The sequence below is a fragment of the Melopsittacus undulatus genome, chromosome 3, assembly GCF_012275295.1.
Source record: "Melopsittacus undulatus isolate bMelUnd1 chromosome 3, bMelUnd1.mat.Z, whole genome shotgun sequence".
Taxonomy (NCBI): Eukaryota; Metazoa; Chordata; class Aves; order Psittaciformes; family Psittaculidae; genus Melopsittacus; species Melopsittacus undulatus.
This window is the reverse complement of record NC_047529.1, coordinates 14,795,064-14,819,902: the sequence shown is the minus strand read 5'-3', so window position 1 is coordinate 14,819,902 and position 24,839 is coordinate 14,795,064. Positions and strand designations below refer to the sequence as shown.

At 45.9% G+C, this 24,839-nt stretch overlaps 1 protein-coding gene across 11 annotated transcripts in view; it reads right to left on the bottom strand.

Moving 5' to 3' along the window:
* Positions 1-24,839, bottom strand: part of EXTL3 (exostosin like glycosyltransferase 3) — a 155,053-nt gene that overhangs the window by 62,983 nt on the left and 67,231 nt on the right. The window contains exon 1 of one of the 11 annotated variants that reach the window (XM_034060578.1): positions 8,996-9,094. The exons of 7 other annotated variants lie outside the window; for them this stretch is intronic. The gene's annotated coding sequence lies outside the window, so the exon portion shown is untranslated. Of the gene's footprint in view, positions 1-482; positions 506-994; positions 1,127-1,339; positions 1,362-8,995; positions 9,095-24,839 lie in introns of those variants that run through there. 3 more of the 11 variants (XM_034060582.1, XM_034060577.1, XM_034060579.1) reach the window with 3 other exon arrangements.

Below are 24,839 nucleotides of genomic sequence, written 5' to 3'. Positions count from 1 at the left end.
TGGAGCCTTCTCTTCTCCAGGCTGAACAAGCCCAGCTCTCTCACCCTGTCTCCATAGCAGAGAAGCTCCAGCTCTCTAAGCATCATGCTCCAGACCTCTGATCAATCACATAAGGCCAACATAATTGGCCTTAATCTCCCAAAGGCTTGACAATCTAGGCTGCTGGGGAGTACTGGAGCTGAAGGACACAAGCTGAGCAGACAGACACAGGCCCAGGGCAAAGGATACCTCCTTGGCTACTATGATGCGTAGAGCAATAAGGCACATCCTCAGCATGGCAGAGGAGTGCAGCACATTCATAATAAAAAGAAAACTAGCCAAAATCCTCCAAAGTTTTGATGAACTCGGGTCCTGGTCCTGAGCCCCTTCCACTGCAGGAACATCAGGATAATGAACTCTCAATCTTCCCCACATCAGGATAACGAACTCTCAATCTTCCCCACTTGAATTCAACACTTTATAAGGGCAGTCTGCACACTTACAGGGACAGCCAGGTCCAGAAGGACATGAAAGATGCTCTTGGTTGACAGTCACTCCACCAAACCCTGGCCCATTACCTGAAACCAGCAAGGAGGATATGTTGCTTTGTATGAGCCAGTACAATCTACAGCAGCAGAACTGCAGTGGGAAGTGATCAGCATGCTTTACAGTCACTGCTGCTGTAGACACCCCTCTAAATGAGCAGCCTGGAGAAGGGATGTTTCAAATCCTTTGTAGCTAAATGGGATGAGATACGGGTCGCCGGCTTCACAGCTCAAAGCCAGCTTGCAGGCGTCTTCAGCTCCCTTCACAGACAACATTCCCCCTACAACACCTGGCCACTAACAGCTCTGCAGTCACATGCATCTGACCATTTCCCACAAAAAAGGAAAATAAAACAACCCACTACATTGTTCCACAAGTGCCAAGGTCGAAGAGCACCATTCAGCCATTCAGTCTGACCTGTTGCATGACACTCCACACACCAGCTCCAGCCTCAAGCCCAGTAACTCACCATGATTTTTCATCCAGCTTTTTCCCTTCCTCACAGCATCTTTCAGACACAGTTCTGCTGCAAACAACTGTCTGATCCCAGCAGCAAAACATACAGAAAAGTGAAACAAACTAAAATACTTTTTAACTGAAGTCCAAGGCTTTGGGACTATCATTCAGCGGACGCTTTGCTGTAGGTAGCGTTTTCTTTTGTTTCAGAACAAAAAGTGCCATGCATCTGGGCCATCCACATCCTGCCTTCATCCTCCTACACAGCCTTTTGGACAGTTTTGGCAGCCAGTACAAGGAAAGTGTCTCAAGCCTCCCTCTTCCCACCCCTACTCTTACTAATGTGTTCCATACTCACAGCCTTTCGCACAGTCCCAGCTCTGCCGCTGCTCCCAGCAGGGAGCTGCTGCTGGTCCTCAGGGGCTGATTCTGGGTTCTAGCAACAAGACTGGCAGCTGCTTATGAAGGCTGCTTCCAGCCTTTCCACTTTTATTGGCAAAATGCTTCCCAAGCGCCTACATCTCTGGGCTACAAAGAAGGAAGTGTACCGCGGACGCAGTTCTCCTCTCCCTTGGCAAGCTCCAGAATGTGGCATGTTTCCATCTGCACAAGGCTACAAGATATTTGCAGAAAGGAGAACTAAGAGCCATGATCCCCCTACCCCTCACTCCTTCCTGGACTGCAAAGCTTCCTTGAGTTCTTTAGAAATCACGAGTGAAGATGTTACTCAACAGCCCCAGATGAGGATTTCATTTCAACATGCCCTGCAACACGCACGCTTCAAAGCTCATCCATACTTTACATTCCACATCTGCACACATCCCTCGCTGGCCCTTTGAGGTCTGGAAATGTTTTATCCTAAGCTCTGAATGCATATGGTTTACAGAATAAAAACACTCATTGGTTATGGCTATATATTTTTTTCAAAGTCAGATTATCCTGGGACCCTGAAACTCTGGACACTTGGGGCAAAGGACCCAAGGAGTCAGAGCACCTGGAAAGTGGATGCCCAAATTTGCATCAGCCAAATGAACTCAGGGGTTTTCTATAAAGGCATAATTCTAACATAAGCTCTGAAAAACATGAGGGTGCTCATGAAATAAATGCTCCCTTATGCTAAAAGCAAAGCCCCTTCTTTAATTAACACACTGTAACCTAATGTAAAAATTACAGTATATATTAATGACAGTGATCAGAGTATAATACTAACAGCAATAATAGCACACCAGCACAGGCTCACCCGAAAAGAAAGGAGGTTTCTCCCTGCTCCCCATCAGAGAAGTCGTGACAAGTAGCTGTTATGACTTCATTTCATTTTTTTATTAGTTTTTACAAGCTAGCTATACTAAAAGGTTGCACCAGTAATTTAAACTGCAGCTGTCAGCAGAAGTGAAGGACATTGTGGGATACATTTTATTCTTGCTCTTTTATTGCTTGGCTCCATGTAGTGATTCAAGCAGCTTAAGGATTGCAGAGGTACTGTCACAACAATATTGGGCACTTAGTAAGCTGCCATTTAAAAAAAGAGACCAAAACCCCACAGCCTTTGAAGGAAGTGGCTGGACCAGCAGAAGCTGCTCAAGAGTCAATAATTGCTGATTGCTACCCAATTGTTCCCTCATGGGGACGTGCTCTTTCTGCAACGTTATTCTTACTTGACAGAATGGGAGGTGGCTCTGTAATACTCTGTAAATGCTGATCTTGGCAGCTCTGCCAAAACACATGCACTTATACATACAGGCATCGTGACTCCCCCCATCATCAGCGGGAGCCAGCAGCGCTCTGGCACACATCTGCTATGACACAACATGCTACTCCACGTCCCACGGGTTGAAATCAAGTGTGAGATGGGCTCTCCATGGGATGGAATCAGAATGGGCAACACACACACTGCAGGCATTAAAGGAGATCTTATTGCAATTTGCTTCTAAATAAGCTTCTCCTTTATCCTTATCCCTATGCACAAAAAATTAGCTCCTCTAATGTCTGCTGTGATTGAAACATGGCTCTCCAAGGTGCTGCTGGCACCCACCTGAAGCAGGCTGGAGTGGTCATCCTCTCCAGACCCAGTCCCAGGAGACAGACAGGAGACACCAGGTATCCCTGGGGTGCTTGTTTCACCATGCCCAGTGCTGCCCTGCCATCAAGGGCAGGTAATGCCACTTCCCTGTTGTGCCAGCTGCTGAAGGGGATAAACAGAGGACAGGAGCACGAGGTGGCTGGCACAGATTCAAACCAGGAAAGCCTCCAACAAGTACTGGCAAAAGGCAAACTGTTTTGAAGATTCCGGAGACAGGAGGCATCTGCTTTCTGTCCAAGCACCACACCAGGGTTCTGCTGGACTCTTCTCCACAGATGATCAAAAAGCAATTTAATTTGCATCAGCTCTTCCTTGAACTTGCAAACACAGACCAACCCAAATGCCCCTTCCCAAAAGACCAAGCTGGTAAGAGATGCTGGTCTTCAACCTCATGCAGCTAGCCCCAAACACCATGGGGCTAGAGGGCAGAGAACATCCCGTTGCTGAGATGGCTGCTGGCTGCTTGCCTGGCAGAGGACTTGCTTCCAGATCAGATTATGAAAAGTAACCCAGAAAAAAAGGCAGGGGGCATTACTTTGAGGAAGGGCAGAACAAATGGGACTGTACTTGGTCAGAGCAGTGCATTACTTTGGGCACCAAGCAAATCAAGTCCTGCTTCCCCATTACTCCACAGGGTGCCGAGCTTTCCTGAAGTCCCTAAGTGCTACCCACACACCATCAAGTCATGAAACATGTGGGTCACCTCACCCCAGGTGCTTGAAGCAAGGGCTCCAATGCTGACAAACCTCCACTGCAAGAGCATGTAGGGCTGTGCTTTTATCTGCACTGTGGATCCTGATCCAGCAGAGTTAAAATGCAGCTGAACCTGGGTCACTTTGTGCTTGGGGCAGGGGCAGAGGAGCCTTGCTGCCTGTAGATCTTCATGCACTACTGAGTTGCAGCAACAGCCTAACCTACCTTGCCCGAGGCATAAGGCAGCGTTATTTGATGCCTCAAAAGTACCTCTACTACTGCCTCTGCAACAAAGATGAGGAACTGATGTTTTAAAGATAATTCGGTTTACCTGCAGAGACAGAAGCTTTAGAACAGCACCAGCAATTACAAATTACTGCTGCAAGTCACCGCTGTCACCTCAGAGATAAAACCTTCCCAATACCATGATCCTAAACCCACTCGAGATGACAGAACCACCAAGCAGCTGGGTTGGAAGGAACATTTGAAGCTTATCTAGTCCAGCTCCCCTGCCACAGGCAGAACCACCCTTCACTAGACCAGGTTGTTCCAAGCCCCATCCAACCTGGCCTTGAACACTGCCAGGGATGGGGCAGCCACAGCCTCTCTGGGCACCCTGTGCCAGGGCCTCAGCACTGCCATTGCAAGAAAAAAGTCTTACGTCCAATTTAAACCTACCCATTTTCAGTTTAAAACCACTGCCCTTTGGCTCTGTCCCTACAGGCCTTGTTAAGAAGTCCTCTTCTTTCTTACAAGCTCTTTTCATTATTTTGAAAGGCTGCAAGAATGTTTCCCCAGAGACTTCTCCAGGCTGAACAAGCCCAGCTCTCTCAGCCTGTCCCTATAGCAGAGGTGCTCCAGTCCTTGCTCCAACAGCTCCATGTCCTTCTTATACTGGGGCCCCAGAGGACTGTGGGGGGCATGTCACCAGAATGAAGCAGATGGGGAGAATTCCCTTCCCTTGACCTGCTGTTCACACAGCCCAGGATACGACTGGCCTTCTGGATCACAAGCACACATGTCCAATTTTCATCCACTGGTACACCCAAGTCCTTCCCCCAAACTGTACTGATACTGGCAGGTGCCCTGACCCAGGTACAGACCTTGGTACTTTACCTTTTTGAACTTCATGATGTTCACATAGGCACACTCATCAAGCCTGGCACCCTTTCCCTCTATTTTATCAGATGGCAGATGATGCTACACCATAGAGTACTGGAGAATGGGTCATTCTCAGCTGCCCACTTGCAGTGGACCCCTCTATGTGCCCCTCAGTGCATGTGGACCCTGTGCCAGGAGAGCTAAACATCTGCCAGAGCAAGAGGTAAAGATGCCCCTGTGTCAGGCAAACATGCCTTAAAGTCTGTGAAGACAAGCAAAACTTACTTTGCAAAGAATAAACTTCTAAGCAGAGCAATGGCTCTTGTAGCTGCACTTTGGGATTTTTACATTTGGAAGCTTGCTTTTTTTTTCTTTACATATTAAAAAATATTTTTTCAGGTCACCTTTGATGCAAAGAGTCATCTAAAAAGAGGCGGCTGTCAGATGGTCTCCCAGCAAGGGAGTATCTGTTCCCTGGGCATGGGCTCAGAGCCTTGTGAACTCCCTGCACCATCTGCATATTATGTGTTTGTACTTCAAGCCCCACAGACACTTCTCTGATGCGTTACCATTTGAGGAGCTGGAGCTCCCAAATATCTCTTGAGATCATAGGAATCTGCGTGATGTGATGTATTTCATGTGTAAAGACCTCTCCATCCTTCAAAACAGAAGTTTGTTGTTGCTCTCCTTTTTTAAGATTATTTAAGTTGCTCTTTTCTTTTTCATGTCACTCCTGTCTTTCATCCTCTGTTATTTTGCTAAGCAAAAGGGGTTGCATTTGGCACAGACAGAGCAGAATGGCTGCAGAGACAACAATTACCAACGTCTGCCGCCACCCCACCATCACACTTTAACTGCGTGCCTCAACGCTGCTGTCCATCGGAGAAAAGCAAGAGACAGATGCCTGCCTCAGAGAGCCTCAACGAGCCTGTATGCATGAAAGAATCACTTGGAAAAGGAAAAGTCACTTTGGAAAAGTAAAAAGGAAGCTCTGAGCAACCACACTATGTCATCGAGCTCACCACCAACTGCTGGAAGATGGAAGAAGTCCAGCATGTAGACAGTTCGAATACATAAAGTAGGGATTAAACCTGTCCTTATGTCTCAGCAAAGATGGGTACAACAAGGAAACATTAATTTTGTATCATGTACCACAGGGAGGGTCAGTGCATTGCACTGCTGTGATGAGGGGCTGGAAGAAGGCAGCAGGAACACAGGGGCAAGGCAGAGTGGGGCATGGCTGATGCAGAGGTGCCCAGGAAGGTTCCTCTGCTCTCCGGGTTCCAGCCTGCTCCTAAACACATGGTCTCCTCCTGGCGTCTCCAGCTCACTGCTCCAACATAAACAAATATGAACTACATCCTCCTGGAAATTAAAACCAGCAGTTAGGATCTGCACATGGATCCTGCCCTACAGGAAGCGGGGATGGACAATTTGCAGCCCCAGGTGGCCTGGAGCAATCCATGTTGGCTGGGGAGGGCCAAAAATGAAACACGCAGCACTAAATAGCATCTTGGAATGTTTAACCACATCAGTTTTCTCAGCTCTTCGCTAGCCAGATAAATTTGTCCATTTTGTTTTGCTCATCCCCACAGTGACCACTGTAAAGCTTTTTCCTTTACCTCTCGATCACAAAAACATCACAACCTGCTTTCATCTCACCCTTTCCCAACAATTATGTCCACTTGCTTCCCTACTTTTTCTTCTTTCAAGGCTCTCATCCAGTCTGGTTATTTTCTTCATCTTCCTGTACCATCATTATTTTTCACATTGTCAGGCATGCTGTTGTGTATCTAAAATTCATTTCCAGTATGGCTATTTAAGCCCATTCTTCTGCATTAGGGTAGGCAAATATTGCAACCTAATACAGAAATATGCCTATGGAGCAGCAGGAAGCTGCAACCAGCTCCACTATGTACACACATGCTGGCGTCTCCCCAAGGGTCTCTCTGCCAAAGCTGCTGAGCTGACCACGTTCAGGACAGAGACATGACACAAGGTTGAGCAGGAGGCAGCTCTGGCACCCCCATACCTGCAGTACCAAGTGCCATTAAGGAGATGCCAAAGTCCAGCAGCAGGTTGGGTAACACAAAACATCAAACAGCTCTTAAATATCAAAGAGCAGAAAGTTTCCCAGGCTAATGCAGGCAACATGTCACATAAACTGGCAACATAACCATCTGGGTCCATTAACTGCACTTGCTCAATAGCATTTGCTGTCTGAATTGTTTATGCCTTGTTTTAGCACAGAGGCTACTCAGCATATTAATACTCTGGAAAAAAAAACAACACATAGAGAACAGAGCTAGAAGTGAAAGACTCTTTGGGGTGCCTGTTGTTATGCCAGGGTTACAGTGCCGACTGCAATGGGACAAGGCAGAAGGGGTCTGGGGGAGGGCGGGGGGAAGCATAGCAGAAAACCCCAGAGAGCCCTTCGCTAGCTTCCCCTTTAGTAAACAAAATCAAACAAACAGTGAAATTAAAACCTGTTGTTGCTGAGCAGGGAGAAGGTCAAAGATTTTATGATCCCACTGCAAGAGAGGCATTTTAAAAGGCTGGTGAAGACTAAGGATAAACAGCTGGTTTCTTCTGCAAACCTGAACAAAACCAATTCATTTCCCAGAAACAAACTGAAAAAATATTTCCCTCCTCTCCCCCCCCCAAGAATCAAATCCAAACCTGCTAGTAGAGAATTAGTTTCTACTGCCTTCTCCTTAGCCTTTACCTTCAAAGACTATGCCAGCTTGGGTTTAGACTTGTAATTGAAAGTTGAACAGGCTAGAGATGCCCTAAAAGCTACTGCCTGCCTGCTGAGTCGTTGGAAGGGAAAGTGATTTAAACTAATTTACTGTATAGATGACTAGCAGCTTGCCATCAGACAAGAAAGGGTGAAGCTCACACTGTGTGTCCCCAGTCACCTGCTCCTAAAGCCAAAATGTCCCATTCATGTCCTCTTGCAGGAGACACATTCTTGACCATGCGCCTTCAGGTGACTTGGTGACTCTCTAAATCCCAACCAAAGACTCCTTTCCTCGGCAAGCTCACATCTGCCAATGGAGCTGACATGTTGATGCACATGAGGAAGTTTGTACAGGGGAAGCAGGGCTTAGCATAAGACAAGAAAGAATGCACAAGGATGTTCAATTCAGAAATGAGGGTGGATAAGGAAAACAAGATACTTCCTCTGGCACTGTTACCCCTACTGTTTATCAACACGGAGTAAAGAGACAAGAGACAGCATCAGGACTTACTCTGGGGAAGAAAGATATCTCCCCCCCCCCCCCCCCCCCCCCCCCCCCCCCCGGTAACTCATAAAAGAAGCCACTTTGCACACACTTCTTGCGCCCAAGACTTTCAGAGGTAAGAACCGGACCTTCAAGTTAAGGTCCTCTGTGGCTGGCTTGTCCCTCCTTACCCAAACTCATAGCCCACGGCTGGGGACAGCACAAATCCTTTTCACATTAAACCAGTTGTGCGGGACCAAGAATTGGCATGCCAGTGGAGGGGCAAATTAGGTGCTTCAAAGAAGAGCAAGAGGCATGCTAGAGTCTGTCTCAGCACAGAAGTCCTCCCTTCTTCCACAGACAGATAAAACACAGAGAAGCAGCAACAATTCCCTTCCAGAAAACTCTACGCTTCCAGTCCACTGCAGAAATTCATTCAAAAGGCAACAGTCCAAGAAATTTCTGCATTTTACTATGCGAAATCACCCTGTTTCACAAAGGCATTTTGCCTTCACAGCAAAAATGATGCTATGGGGTTTTGCCTCCAAGAAAGAGAAGAACTCCCTTTACTCAACATCACCAAGCTGGTGTCACAGCACAGAACTGTGCTGCCATGAGGTGTTAAGAACCCACTTCCTCACATGGTCTTAATTTTGTGACAGATACTGGACTGATACACATCATCACTTAAGTTTGTGACCATGCCATGGACCCCTTCTGCACAAGCAGAACAGCCTCACCCTCTCTGTACCTCAACATTCCCATACATAAAGCAAAAGTAACTCCCAGGAAACCCAGTTACCCATTTTTAGTCAAAATACAACTTCCAAAGATGCATCCAGACTCAATACAAAGAGGTAGTGAATCCATCCCTTCCTGGTAATTTGTTTAACGATTGATTGCAGCCCATGTCTACCTTCAAGTGCCACTTTCCAAAAGGCTGGTCCTCTCCAACAACCTCAGCAGCATCCAGCACCTCTTGCCACAAAAGGGAGTTGTGTTTCAGTCTTTTTCTTGACCCAACAAACACCGAAGGAGATTTAAAAAGTTCAAGTCTGGCTATTTTCTCACCATTCCAAATGCTGCCCTGCTGCTCCTCCTGCATGTTCTCTAGCTTCTCCCATGTCTATTTTAAAATACGGACAGCAGAGCTAAATAAGCTATTCCAGCAGTATTTTCACACAGGATGTTTGGGAAGTAAAAATATCCTTTGTTCCTATTTTTCCAGTTCCCATGTCCATAGACGGAATTGAACACTTCTTACTGCACCACCACCCTGGGAATTCAAGTGGACTTGGCTGTTCACTACAACCACAAGCACCTTTTCATAGTGACTGCTTCTCCAGGGCAGAGCCCTTTCCCTCAGGCATGGCCCATGCTGCTTGCTCCTCCATGTGCAACTTCATTGCGGGTCATTTCACACATGATTTGTGGGACTGCAGTTTCCAAGTCATCTGGATTACTCCAAGTCATTTATCATATTCTTGTAACGATTTATTACTCCATCAGTTTTATGAAGTCCACAGATTTTTTTCAGCAGTGACTGTGTACTCGATGAAAATCACAAGAACAGCAAGGATGCAGCTATTCCTAAGAACTCCCATGATCACATTTAGAGTGCTACAGCTTTATCACAGCCTTTACATGACTTTTATTTCCTACACTGACAAAAAAAGAGCAGAGACGTGAGCTTACGCTATCTCTGTGACAGCTTTGACACTGCCTAGTCACACAAAACTGAATTTGTTCAGAGCAGCATTTCACCATGAGCTCAGAGAACCCACTCCTACCCATAAGCCCAAGATACTACACTCAATTTCTTTCCACTTTTCAAGAGAAAAATGATTAAGCAGGTGAAGTCATCCTTAAAAAAATTAATCTGCTTCTCCACTATCTATCAAATCAACATAACTTGAAAAACTGGAAAAAGTATTTGCCTGAGATTTAAGGCAAATACATTCTTTAGTGACTCTCACACTTTCGTCTTCCCATCCCGTACTTCCACAGGCCTTAATCACCAGAAGAACCTTGCTTTGTGCTACCAGCAATGCTTTATTCCATAATTTTAACATGTGCAAAAGCTGTATTAGAAGATCATTAAAGTCCAGAGGCTCTTAGAGCTACTGTGATTCCACCTACCCCAAGCGCTGCATTTTGACGTAGGCTTCAGCTTTAAGTCAAGTAGGTCATTTTCTTGTTTGTTTTGTTACAGAAGAATCTTATCTATGCACTTACTAATTCCTGCTGGGCAAATAGAGAAGACATGAGATGTCTGCTCAACTTAACTATCCTGCAATTAGAACTTCCCTTTATTAAGGAAGACTGACACAAAATCCTCTGCATTGCCTCACTGCATTTCTTTTTCCTGCAGGTCACTACTACCTCCACGAAAAAGAAAAAGAAAGGTCATTATCCTCACCATCATGCACAATACAAACTGGCCAATGCATCAGCCCAAGCAGCAGGAGCACAGAGAAGCCATAAGGCTTCGGGTCCCCGTTCTGCAAACTTCAGCATATGATGTATCAAGATGAATTTGCAGAGCCTGATCCAAGATGTCCTTTGTGGGGACAGGTTCTGCTCTGCTGGGTCTCCATTTCTACAGGGTCACAGCAATTTGCCTGTCTGCTTCCTGCAGACACTGACTGCCACCAGGGTAGAGGTGGGTACCAGAACATTCATGTCCCACACTCTACATCTCACTGATGCTCTGCCTAACACTTGAGGGTGTGAAACACCTCCCCTGAGGCCAGTTGCAGCTTAGTTTCTTACAGAAATAAGATTTGTACAACTGTGTTTTCTTACAACACTTCTAAAATCTTCTGAAGCAGTTTCAACTCAATGAAGTTCTTAAGACATTATGGTTGTCCTTCCATAAAGACATGAGCCTCAGAGGCAGGGATGGACCAGGACCTGCAATTTAGGTTAATGTGGGGATGCCTCAGACCTCAATATATCTCTATATAGATATATTTTACTGTCTTCACCAACGTACAGCTATATATACATTTTCACACACAGGCCCACACAGAGAAGACAGGTTCCAATGAACCCCACTAACCCTGCAAACCTAGATCCAGGGCCTTCAAAACCACATACTGCTCTGAGAATGGTATTTCTGAAGAGACTGTTTCCAGCAGCTTCCCCCAAATGACACACTATAGCAACAGCAAGGGGAGGATCCAGCTCAAGGGTGGTATTCAGCAATGCTTGAGCAATACAGCTTTTCTCCTTCCTCCAACAGTTCCCTCCCCCTGCTGTTCCCCCACATGCTTCCAAATTGGCTCAACTTTGGTGGACTTTTTTGAGAACTGCAAAAAAGATATCTGCCAAACATCAAATCATTGCTCCCCAGTGCAGGGGCACAGTGACTTGAAATGGTCACTATGCCCTTATGGTTTATGCTGAAAAAAAATTTTTAATTAACTGTATTTTCTCAGTCTCGTTCTTCAAAACAGCTGAACAGCTTTTGCTAGACTCTTCCCAAAAAGCACACCTCCCAGGAGATAATCAGATGGAAAGTGAAATAAGGTTTGACAAAATAAGAGCAACCAAATCCAGGGATTTTAAAACACAAAGTCTGGCAAACTTTAAATAATGGGTGTTAGCATCAGGCCCAAATACACTGAGAAGAGAAAATCTGGCTTAACTGCAGATAAAGCTTTTATACCACCAAACATTAGGCACTAGGTGGTGTGTCTAGGATCAATCTGAAGTGGAAGGAAAAGAGAGAAGCAGGTACATTCCTCCCAGGGGCAGTTCAGGACACCTTTTTGCCAGATGCTCACTCAGGAATTCTTCCCCTCTCTTGGCCACTGATCTGGATGGGGAATGTGTGTGGGGTCTGCAAGCCAAAGGCCCTCATCTCCCTTCAGAGCCTTAAAAATCAACCTCCAGCTTCAAACATTGCTTGTGGGAAAAGAAGGTATAATAAAAGCACAACCCCTTGATCACCATACCTTACCTCTGTTCAAAATAATCACATCTTAAGTTACATGTACACCAACTATTTTTATGAGATTAGTTACAGGGAAATGCTAGCAAGGAGAAGTTTGGGAACGCCACCATTCACCTCTCCCAGACAAAAACCTGCAGCAGTCCCCTCTCAGGCCTCTTCACTCACCTTTCTCCACTATTTGGTTTTGCTGCATTATCCAATTTAGGCTGCATGTTCCTTTGGAAAAAGGCCTGGACATTTTATTCACCATAAAAGCATAAAAGTTACTCAACACACCAATGCTGCTTCACAAACAGAAACATGGATTTTAGCTATGAAGGTATCAGTTCTACATAGGCACCCTAACAAATGCATTTTAAGCAAAATGCTCTTTAAACATCCTTCTGTTTATGCACAGGCCTCACCAGGACTTCTGAGCAGGCAGAAGATGAATGCGTGTTGTGATACACGATTAACATTTCCATAATCAGGATTTCACGTTACACAAAAGCACTTTGCCGGCTGCTTTGCTTTTTATTTTTTTTAAAGTCTCCAACAAGCCCTGAAGCAAGTACTGCTTGGGATGAAGGAGAAGCTGGGCAGTTAGAACCCTTGCAGGTTAAACACTGCCAGACACCTTGCTGCTATGCAGGATTCCTTGCCCAGCTCTGCTTCTCCATAGCCAAGCTGCAAAACATTCTGCAGCACAAAGATCAGATGGCATCATAACCAAGCCCACCAAGAACAACAACAAGGAATCAGAAGTGAATGAGATCTTTGCAGGATGCCAGTATAATCTGACACTGCTGGTCTTTTCAGCTCATTACTTCTGGCAGCACAGGCTCCCCATGAGGTCCCATAAAGCACAAATGACTTAATCAAGGGACCATCCTGGGGGTGAGGGAGATGCACAGGCTCTGTCAGGCTCATGAATAAGAGCACTGAATCAAAGCTGGGAAATCTGTATCACCCTATGGAAAATTAATAGTATCAGCTGGTAAATTCTTAAACTATTAAGTGGTGCCTTACTCCCAACCTTGTAACACAAACTCAATTGCTCTGAGCAGAGCTGGAGACACAATGGGTGCTAAAAAGCCAAAATCAGGGAGCAGAAGCTGGTTTTCAGAAGTCTGTGGAAAACTGCTGAGCACATCTGGACAGTTCCAGGTTACTGCCATGACAGGTGAACTCCCTGTGTACCCTGCTGTTGAACCCTGCAGGTCCCAATGAAGTGACAACAAAGTGGCAGGAGTACATAGAGTAGACAGAAGGGAGTAGATGATGAAATTGAAGCACTGATAGCCCACAGGCAATACCCAAAACATAAGATAATGGAATGCCCACACTTGTGTGGAAGGTTGAGGCACTGCAATGCTTCAGAACTCATTCCAGATCCAGGCTGTCTTCACACCAGCTTGCAGCATCTTCCCCCTCTCTTTTCAACAATGTAAATAATTACTACACAAACAATCATCTCACTTGTCACAGATTAAGAACCAGGTAACTTTTTCTGCAGTCCTACACAATGCAGATCCAACCAGAAGCCAGTTCAGAGGCAAACTTGAAACTTGTTCTGTCCAGGAATCTTCCCAGCAAGGTAAGCCATGCTCCTTGCTCACCACAAGATCGCCTCTTCTAAAAATTTAAGCATCATACTCACAGTGACATGTCCATGACTTCTACACCAGTGTTTCTGCTGCCTGTGGGAGGTATGAACCTTGGCTTGCTTGTATCATAAAATCACAGAATGACTTGTGTTGGAAGGGACCTTGAAGTTCACCTAGTTCCACCCCCCTCCCACAGACAGGGACACCTTCCACTAGACCAGGTTGCTCCAAGCCCCATCCAACCTGGCCTTGAACACTGCCAGGGATGGGGCAGCCACAGCTTCTCTGGGCACCCTGTGCCAGAGCCTCAGCACCCTCACAGGGAACAACTTCTGCCTAAATCTCATCTCAATCTCCCCTCTGTCAGGTTAAAGCCATTCCCCCTTGTCTTGTCCCTACAGGCCCTTGTCAAAAGTCCCTCTCCAGAGCTCTTGTTGGCCCCTTTAGGCACTGGAAGCCGCTCTAAGGCGTCCCAGAGCCTTCTCTTCTCCAGGCTGAACAAGCCCAGCAATAATCTTAGCCTGTCTCCATTCGAGAATACGTCAACTACTCGTTCACAGCAAGGCTGGAGTACGCATGCACACATACAGGCACACTTGATTTTAAGTACATCCTTTGAGAATATCTCATTTTCAAGCAAAACTGGACAGCAGCTTTACAGCCACTAAGCTACTTGTGCATAACAAGTGCTGCAAAATCTGCAGCAACTACAAATTCTTTATTATTAACACATTCTCAATATTAATCTTCCCCAAATGATCCATACTGGAAATTTATGCATGACCCTGTATTAAAACCCACAGTAACAATCTCTCTGAACATGTCATGGAGCTTAAATACAGGACAGTAGAGTGCCCTACGAGGCTGATGAGAACCATTTTCTAGTACATTGGAAAGGACAAACTGTTTTTATGAGTGTGCTTTATAGTCTGTTTTTTCAAATTAAAACTAAAATAGTTCCCAGATGGGAGCTGCATTATTGTACCACCCCAACTTCAAACTAAGAAGACTTTAAAAAACACCCCAACCAAACGAAACCAACACAAATCAGGCAAAACCTCAGAAAATGTGACTCCTCTGAAAGGCTGACAGCATCTTTTGATGCTCAGAGAGGACTCAGAGACATGGTGAAAAAAAAAGCCTTGAGATTTTTCCTAGCAAAGATTCAAATAATAAGGAAATAGTTTCAGAACGGTGGCAGCAAAGTTTGTCCTTAATTCTACAATGTGTGCATCAGACTGTGGAAAATTTCTTTACAAAAGCTCCAGGCATCCACACAGGCAGCTGGAGTGGGAAAAGGGTTCCCTTACCCACAGTGTGTTTACCCACTGCCTCTAAGGCACTTTCCTTCTGCAAATCAATATTATCCATTTCTTTTTAAGTGTCTCATATAGCTACAGTATGGCTCTAGTACTCTTCCCAGCTCACAGCACCCCAAAAAGAAGCAACCTCTAGAACTTGAATTTAGTTCTTAATTTCCATCAGGACTGCAAATGCAGATGACAGTCCAGCTCATCTCTTATTCTGGTGCTGGAGAGGCAATGCAGAACTGTGTTTTTGCCAAGCAAACTAAAGCAGAGAACAAGAGATCAAGGAGAGGAAAGCAGGATTCCTGAAGTTGTCCTGCTAGCACGTGAGGGTAGACGCGCAACCAACACCTGGTTTTACTCACATCTTGCAGGTACTGCAAAGACCACACCTAATTTGGTATGGGCAAATGGAGGAGCAGTTTCATCTACAGGACCACAGGAATGCAAACTTGGCAATTTCCAGTTCTGGAGGTTCCTGCATGTTACAGGGTAGGAGGAAACAGAAGGGGAGTCACTATAAACACCTGGTCTTCACTAAGCATTCACTAGTGCCTCCACACAGGACACTGCTCTGAACAGACACATGGCCCAGCTGAGCAGTAGTCTTTTCTTTGAAATGAAGCTCTCATCAGGCAGCTGTGCGCCTACTCTCCAAATAAATCAGGCTTCCAGGAGCAAACTCATTGCCATGGTAGGTACAGTGGAGGGAACAACTCTCGTGCCCTACATGCAGGGCAGGGTTTGGTCTTACTCCAGGCCAGTGAGGGTGGCTGCACACCTCTTTTGAACACCTCCCGGGTGCCTTGCCTGACTCCTGGACAAGAAGCCACATCCACACATCAAACTCAACAGCAGCCCAGCACTCTGCAGCTCGTTACCTTCCAGCCCTTTGCCAGAGCAAGTTACCTAGGGATTACCAGGGAACAGAGCAGAAATAAATACATGAGCTTCAAAAGAAATGCTTGGGAGGAACTGAAAGTAGATCCTCATTTCCTCCCCATTTTACACAGACACCTCTCATTTTCTCCCCATGCCCCTCATCTGCTACCTGTTTACGCTGTCCTTCCTCCAACTTCTAGCTCCTACCCCAACCCCTTTACTTTCTTGGCACACCATCCAGCAGCCTCTCCTTCCTTTTCAGCATCCTCCCACCAACACCAAGTTCCAACCTACGGTACATTTTCTGCTGGTTGCAGAGATCCCATTACAGCTACTGACATGTTGCCTGTGCTTTGCAGTTTAGAGAATCAAGTCATGCCACAGCTCACCCAAGTTCACAATGCTGTCAGTAATCACTACGGAAGCTTTCACTTTGCCTGATGAAGGAAAAAACAGTTTTGGCCAAACTGAAGAGCTGTGAGGGAAGAGAATAGCTTTGGTTGTAAGATCTGATAATTGGTCAGAAATCGTGCTGTCAACAGGAGCAAAACACACCACACTGGCAGAAGTTATCCCTTCTCCAAACAATTTGAGGCAGCGCAGTCAGGATTGGAAATACCAGTTTATTCCATGCTTGTTCCCTCCTAAAATTAATTTTCCAGCTGCACATTTACAATTCAATTTCCAAGGATCTGTATCTTCCCTGTATTTACAGTTCTTAAAAGGACTGTAAAAAGCCTCTTTCAAGTAAAGTGTGCAATATTAATCCCAGGGTCATCAGTCCAAGTGGGCAGTCAGAAAGCCCTCAATGGTCACAAGCGTGGCAGACCCCTGCAGGTGCTTTCCTCCCTGCACTGTGTTCAAGTCACTTGTGCCCTGGTCCAGGGAGCAAACAGCACTTTCCTTCTTCCAGAAAGCACTCTGGGACCTAAGCCAGAGCAGTCCTCCTGGAGAAGCCCCACCTCAGTCTGAGCAGGGAGTTCTCCCTGGAGCTAGGATTAAACAGACATCTTCAAGCAGGGTTCTCACACCCCTCCATGTCACCAGCCCCACTTTTTGCTAAAAGCAGCACTGAGCAGGCTCATTAAAGAGCAACCCCAAGTGAGGCTCTGCCAGCAACCACAACAGAAAGTACAGGTTTCCATATTAATTTCTACTCACTGAAAACCCGAGGACACAACCAGACTAGAATAATAATACCAATTACAGATATTAAATGCAGTAATTCCAGAGCCAATTAACTTAACAAACCTCTTTCTCTTTCAGATAAGTCATCTCAGAACAATTGAGTTAACGGGACCGGGCTGAAGCACATAATAAAAATGCTAAACACTGATTACATGAATGGAGCTGAGAGAGATTTTTTACATGGCCCTTCCTCAAAACAACATCTCCCAGCCCCCCTCTCCCTCCACACTCACACAAAACAAGAATCCATGGTATTTGTTATCTATATTTTGATAGGGAATAGTGTTGGAAGCTTTTCATGAAAAAGATACCGAGCCAAACCAAGCCCTGCAGCAGATGATTTGGAGGCAGAAGTGTAGTAAAGTGGTCTTGCATCAAATGAGGAAAGAAATAAGCAGCAAGTCCATGATGAGAAGAAACACATTCCTTCTGTTTTCAGTTGCCTGATAATCATCTGCACTAGAGACACAGATCTGTCTTGTGCAAAATACAGGCACGTGTCCTGTTTGCCCTCTGCAAAAGGTGTAGCCAAAGAGGCTATGAAGAATCCACACTTAAATCCATATTTGTGACACTTGAAATTGATGCTCTGGAAGATAAAAAAAAAGTCACACTAGTGTTTAGGGCATTAAGTGGTGGGGAAAGAGGTTGTTTATGACTTCCCCAGGCATAAATTTCTCAGCCAAATCAGTTACAAGAACATTAATGCTTTGGGGATGAACATGAAAACTCACTATGGATGTGGGATCAAAGACCATTGCACTGACCAGGTTAGCAGCTGCCAGAGCATCCCAAGTCTGTTTGTTCAGCACAGCCTTGATTTTTCTAGCCAGACATACAGCTCACAAGAGCCACAATGGCCCTGTCCAAGCCTGCTGTGCCATGGGAAGGGGACTTGAGGCTGGCACCAGCGTGGGAATGCGCTGATAATGCTGCACTACAGCTAATGAGGATTTCCTGCTTTTAAAACGACAGAAACGGCTTAATATTGTTTTTTCTTTTCTTAGAAATTAACCCAGCACCTGAAGCCAACCACTGTGCTGCAAGCTTGCTGTTCCCAATGCTGGCACTGACAGCAAGCCTTTGATGTGTGCATGGAAACTCAAGGTACTGCACACTAGACCCACAATGCCCACAACAAGAAGGCAGCCCAAGAAGAACCAGCAGATGGATATAAAAGATGCAAACCACTCTAACTGTGCTTAACCCAGACACTTGGAGGGCACAACCCTTTCTCCTCCGTGGCAGGAAGGCTTGATCACGTTCAATAACCGTAAGTCTTATACTTCCTCAAGGAAAATACACTGTGGACATGCAAAATATTTCTAGTCTGAGCTCATTAAATGAACAAAATCGGTTCATGCACTACAACTTTCACTCCATCACTTCAAGGCATGGCAAAACCCACCCCATGATTCAACAGTGGACAAGTAGCAACCTCAAACTAACAAACTGATCAAAGTAACAGTTTAGTTTCAAGACAAGGTCACACCAGTACTGTCTGTTAGCATCCATGCTGGAATGTCAAGCAACCCTGCACCAACAGCTAAGCCTTGTGTTGTCACTCCAAGCTGTCATATTAAACATAGTGAACAGGAGTTTTCATGCTTATTTGGCTACAGACTAACAGGAACCACACTGAAACTGTCCTCTCTGCAAACCAATGTTGTACACTGCCTCTGTGTACAACCAGCAGTACCAATTACCAAGATTTTGAGATACTGGAAGGCAGTAATTGGGCAAATTAAGGCCAGGAAGAGTTAACCATGTGCCTAGGGCCAGGGAAGGCAGTCAGCGGTAGAGAAATAGGTGGCATTTACAAGTCTTGTTTACAGCCCTATTCCCAAGGCCCTGACAGAACCCCCAACGAGACCAATCCATGTGGGAGCTGCTGGGACAAAGCTTTGGCATCTCAAAACCTGCCACAGGGTGAGAAAGAAGCACTGCAGCCAAACACAACTTTTTCCCCTCTCCCTTCCTCTCCACCCACAGAGACGAGAGTTTTTCTGGCTGAGTGATCAGGCAAGACACAGAACTCAACTGAAGACAGAAAGAAAAACAAACAAAAGTCCCTCACCCCTCAGTGTTTGGGGCTCAAAGAGCCGAAGGCTGCTGGAGGGACGCCTGCTTAGCTGGGCTGCCCAAGACACACTGTACAGTACATGTCCTTTGTGAGCAAGCAAAGCTACCAACAGAAGGGAAAAATAAAAGCTTCTCATGCGTTGCAGCAGCAGGAAGCACTGCCAGGGATCTCGCAGCCTGGTTCTGGGAAGCCCACTGCTGTGCAGGCGACATTGAAGCTCACCTCACCACACAGCTTCCTTGAGATAGCACTGCAGGGAGCAGAGCAGAGTGAGATAAAGCTTTCAGGACTAGACTGCCTACAACTCAAGTATCCCCATACTTCAATTTCCCTGGAGACAGGAGTAACTAATTAATAGAGAGTCACAGGATATAAGTAAGCAGCTAAATATTTAGGATTAATTTAATTACTTCAGCCTTAAAATCATCCCAAAATTACAGCCACAAGGTTTTCTCTTTACAGCATCTCTCCAGTACAGCAATACTTACTACCTGTACTCCACTTCTGCTGCAGCTCTTGATGTCTCCAGCAGTAGAGATTTCTTTGGGAGGGACTTCTGGCAGCCTAGCTGATTTTCAATGTTAGGATGTAATAAGAACCGGAAATTCATGAATTGGCTGCAGCAATCTGAGGGAGATTTGTGGCCATAGCAACATTACTATAATGTATGCTGAAGGAAACAAAGCTATTTTTTGATCATGTTGTTCCCTACCCTCCCCACCCTACCCATGATGCTAAACAGTATCCAGACACTCTCCAGTCCCCCAAATGCCAATGAGTGCTCTCCCACTCATTACCCTCAGATGAAATCAGTGAGAAGGGGACTCAAAGGGACTCTCTGGAAGGTTATCCAGTGCATCTGCCATCCAGACAGACTCCCCACAAAGCAACCACTCCTGACAGACCCATGCTACTGTGTGGTTCAGGAAGGGGTGATGCCTGGCTTTCCAACTGCCTACCAAGCACAGTGCTCCCAGTGAGGTGATCACCTGGCTGAGGATGAATCAAGGGCACTAATTGTGCCATTAACAGATAAAACAATTCACTCTAGGTTTATCACTGGTTTATGTCACATGGCTTCAGCCTTCTGTTTCCTTCCTATCTGCTCACTCTTAAATTCATCTAGAAGATGTTTGGGCTCGGACAGCCTCCTGCAATGCACTCATGTCATGCCTAGCTGATGTTTTAGCAGGGGTCTAAGCTCCACTCAAGCCTGGATGCACTCCTGCAATATAAATAAAAAATTAAATCAAACTGTCAAGAAATGAAGCTAACAAGCTGCCTGCACCCTGTGCTGTATGTCTCCTACGACAAAGAGGCATCTGGAGCAGCCAGTCTGCCCACTGAGCTGAAGGGAGAGATCCATATTAATGCTCTCACTATTCTTAGCTTCACAAATCAGGGGTAGCTGACTCGCACTTCCTGCCCCTTGACACATCTGGGCTCTTTATGACCATTCAAGCTCTTTTCCCACACTGTGGAACCTGGAGTGTGGCAAGGTGGAGTACTAGAGGGGAAGAGGCAGCAAACTTTCCAAATAAGCAGCAAAGAGCAGAGGGCTGCAATAATTCTACAGCTGGGATAGCTTGGCAGCAGTGATTACAATCTGCCCACTTAATTTGCCCTGCAGTTTCTATTAGAGGCACAGTAGGAGGAAATTCTTGTACAGTAGTTAAAGCAAGGGATGGGGTGTCGGGTGACTGGGGTTTTATTCCCCAGCTGTGTTTCAGACCTTCCACACAACCTCATGGAATTCATTCTTCATCTGCTCTGGTTCCCTCACTTGCAGCATTCCTCAGCAATTCCCAAGGGATCACATACGTTACAAATAGCAACTGAGACTAGAAATATAATCAAGAGCAACTTCCTGTTCAGCAGGATGTAAAGCATCTTACAAATTTGTCTGTAACATGACTAAAAGAATTAACTACATAAAATGGATTGATCTGCACCCTCCAACCACCCCACTTTCATAGAGATGAAAGAGGAAACCATGCCGAGCCGTGCCTACAGAGCCACAGCGCCAGGGAGCTTTTTTGAGGACATATGTCTTGATAGTCTCAAAAAATGATCTTGGGAGACAGGAAAAATTCAGCACCTCTTGCTTGTCTGGCTTAAATTATTTCATAGCTCTGGCTCTGAAATAAAACCTGAGCGTGGGAGTGAGACATGGCAGGAACGTGCAAGAACCCTTAGTGGAGACCCTCTGGCTCCATGACTTCAATCTGACTCCAACATCAAGCTTTTTAAAAATAAATAAGTAAATAAATATGGGGGCAGAACCCCTACAGCTAAACACAATAAAAGAATAAAAAGAAGGAGGAAAAAGGTGCTTATTTTTGACACTTCATTCATGTGGCTCTGAAGTTTGAGGCTGGTTTGGAAGTGAATGTATTCTAGTACCCGGGATCTTTTGCCCCTTTGCCAGGGGCAGAGCAGGGGCGGCTCTTTGCAAAATGCTCTGAGGTCCTCAAAAAGAGGGCTAATACTTATTAATGGTATACCCTCCAGGTCAAAATTCCTGCACTACATCAACTGCAATTTGTTGAGAGAAGATATTTTAACTGCTCAGAATAGCTCCAACACCAGCAAAGTACTGTGGGGTAATAACAGAATCACAAGATGGTTTGAATTGGAAGGAGCTTAAATATCATCTAGTTCCAACCCCCTGCCATGGGTAGGGATACAATCCACAAAGAAAGGTTGCAGCAGAAATGGGAACCCCTCTTTTGCATCTTCTCCCACCTCTTTCTGCATATCCATACTCACCAACAGCACCGTGATCCAATTAGTTAATTGGCATGTACAGGATTAACAGCTCAGACCCCTGGAAGAAAGGCAGTGCCACAGCAATGTGTTGCACAGATTTAAAATCATGTGCCAGTTTGAAGGCAAAACACGTAACACTGAATGAAGCAAGTGGGCAGAAAACAGTCCAGCAGCTCTGCTTTGCTTTCAGGGTGAAGTGTCACAAGTACCACTTGGTAACACTGACCTACTTATCCCTACAAAAGGGCTGTACAACCCGCCAGCAACCCCATCTCCTGGGCTGCTGCTGTACACAGCTCCCGCAGCTCCGGAATCTTGCTGGGAAATGCACTATAAAGAATAGAGCATGAGTGGGACCTTCTGAGACCATTCCAGCTTCCACATAAGTAATTGCTGGTTTTGCCACTGTGTTCTATGAAGGCAGAGTCAGAGCAAGGCTGCGTTCAGGAAATCCCACTTTGCACCTTCAGCTTCCCATAGCATCTTTTGTCCATTATCTCCCTAATGTTAAAACCTCCCTGTATTCTTTGCAGGATGAAAGGGCAGACAGATTTCATTTTTTTCAAGACAAAAGCTTTCAAATCTGCAGGAGGGCTTAAAAAATGATCATTCATGCTCACCAACCCAAACAAAAACCAACAAGCAAGTACATGGGAATGCTAAAGAGAAACAGCCTGCACAGCAAGCAACATTACACAGACCTACAGCCCCAGCAGACCTGAAGTCAGAGCCACCACTCAACAATAAGGCTGGGGAAAACAGGACACTTTTGCTTGAGAGCAGAAGAGCCTAGGCCATTTGCTAACTCAGAAGCACATTGTACACAAGCAGGTTATTCCAGATAAGCCCAAATCACTGCAAAGCCCAACAGCCCATCCATAACAGCGTATGAGGTCTGAAGTTACGGCTTTACTTTGAGGCAAATTTTTAGCTGTGGCTTTATTTTGAGTCATGCTCAAGAGTTCAGTACTAAAGTAGACTTTGCAAAGAGCAAAAGGCTAATGATAACTCTGTAATAATGAGGAGCCAAGGAAACACTGGTTAATTTGCAAGGCAGCAATGACACAAAGCTGAGAGGACCCAGGACTCAACCCTTCCTCAGACTTGCCTGGTTAACCATATCACCAACCTCTTCCTAGAAACAGATCTTGCTGCCCAGCACCATTTATAAGCACAAGACTCTGATCTCAGCAGGTTCTCTTGTTTCATTTGCAAGCAAAGAACTTCAGAAAAGTATTCAAGTAAGTTTCCTGAACACCAGCCACAACTTCTGAATCAACACTCCGGTAGCAGATTCCTCCTCATCCCAGCTGATGGTGTGATGTCTCTTTCCTTGCCAAACACCTGCTCATCAGAGATGAAGCTTAGCACTTTATAGCATGAAACAGACTTTGCAAACACATGAACTAACCATGCAAATGAACCATTTGTTCAGGCTTCATGCACAGTAGCCCATTCCTTGGGAGATCTGCTGTTCAGAGCGGCAGCGAGATGCGGCCTACGTGGCTCATGGGGATCACTCCAAGGCAGACAGGCACAACTGGAGCCCCTGAGAGTTTCAGTCACTCAGACCTGGGCTCTTTTAAATCCTATCCCGCAGTGAGCTGTTCTGATTCATCCCAGAATCACAGGCAGGGCCATCATTAGGGAACAAGAGCACTACAGACAGCGCGCACATCTGAATAAACACTTAAGAGTTGACAGCCTCCATTCCCCCCATTCTCTTGAAGACCTGCGTCTTTTATGATGTTTGGCATCCAACTGCTTCAATGTGCCACAAAGATGTGCAATGACAAGCAGCTGCATGCCATTAACGCAAAGCGTTGCTGTCTTCAATTAAAGTGCCTCCATTTCATACAACACAGGGAGCTCTGTGTCTCCTCTCAATTTGCACCACAGACTTTGTACAACGCAGACTCTTCCAAAAAATTTCCCGTGCATGGAAGGGAACCACAACCTGGGAAATGTGACATGACGGAAACATTTCAGCAGAAGCAACTGGGTTAAGTAAGGCAGGAACTAGCATGGACAGAAATACAAGCTTCATCTTTGCTCTAACTGAGGACAGCAAACCCAGATCCAAAATTTAGCCATGCAAAGCAACTGCAATTCCCAATAAATAAGTTTAACCCTCATGCTTTGACTTCCACACGACTACATCTTTTGCTACAAACGCAACAAGCACAAATACAGGCTGGGTGGAGACTGGATTGAGAGCAGCCCTGAGAAGAAGGACTTGGGGTTGTTGGTCAATGGGAAGCTCACCATTACCCAAGAGTGTACACTTGAGCCCAGAAACCAACCATGTCCTGGGCTGCATCACCAGCAGTGTGACCAGCAGGTTGAGGGACGGGATTCTCCCCCTCTGCTTCGCTCTAGTGAGACCCTCCCTGCAGTCCTGTATCCAACTCCGGGGAGCTCAACATCCAAAGGATGTGGAGCTGTTGGAAGGAGTCCAGAGGAGGCCATGAAGATGCTCCAAGGACTGGAGCACCCCTGGGCTTGTTCAGCCTGGAGAAGAGAAGGCTCTGGGAAGACCTTAGAGCAGCTTCCAGTGCCTGAAGCAGCTGACAAGAAACTGGAAAGGGGCTTTTGACAAGGGCCTGTAGGAACAGGACAAGAGGGAATGGCTTTAACCTGACAGAGGGGAGACTGAGATGAGCTCTTAGGCAGAAGCTCTTCCCTGTGAGGGTGCTGAGGCCCTGGCACAGGGTGCCCAGAGAAGCTGTGGCTGCCCCATCCCTGGCAGTGTTCAAGGCCAGGTTGGACGGGGCTTGGAGCAACCTTGTCTGGTGGAAGGTGTCCCTGCCTGTGGCAGGGGCTTGAAACTGTATGAGTTTTAGGGTCCCTTCCAACCCAACTGTTCTATGATTCTATGAAATCTTAGTGTCTCCACAGGTGATCACCAGGGTCAACTAAACAGAAAAGGTTGAACACCTACATGTAACACTCCATGAAAAATATGCACAGGTACTTTACCCCATACA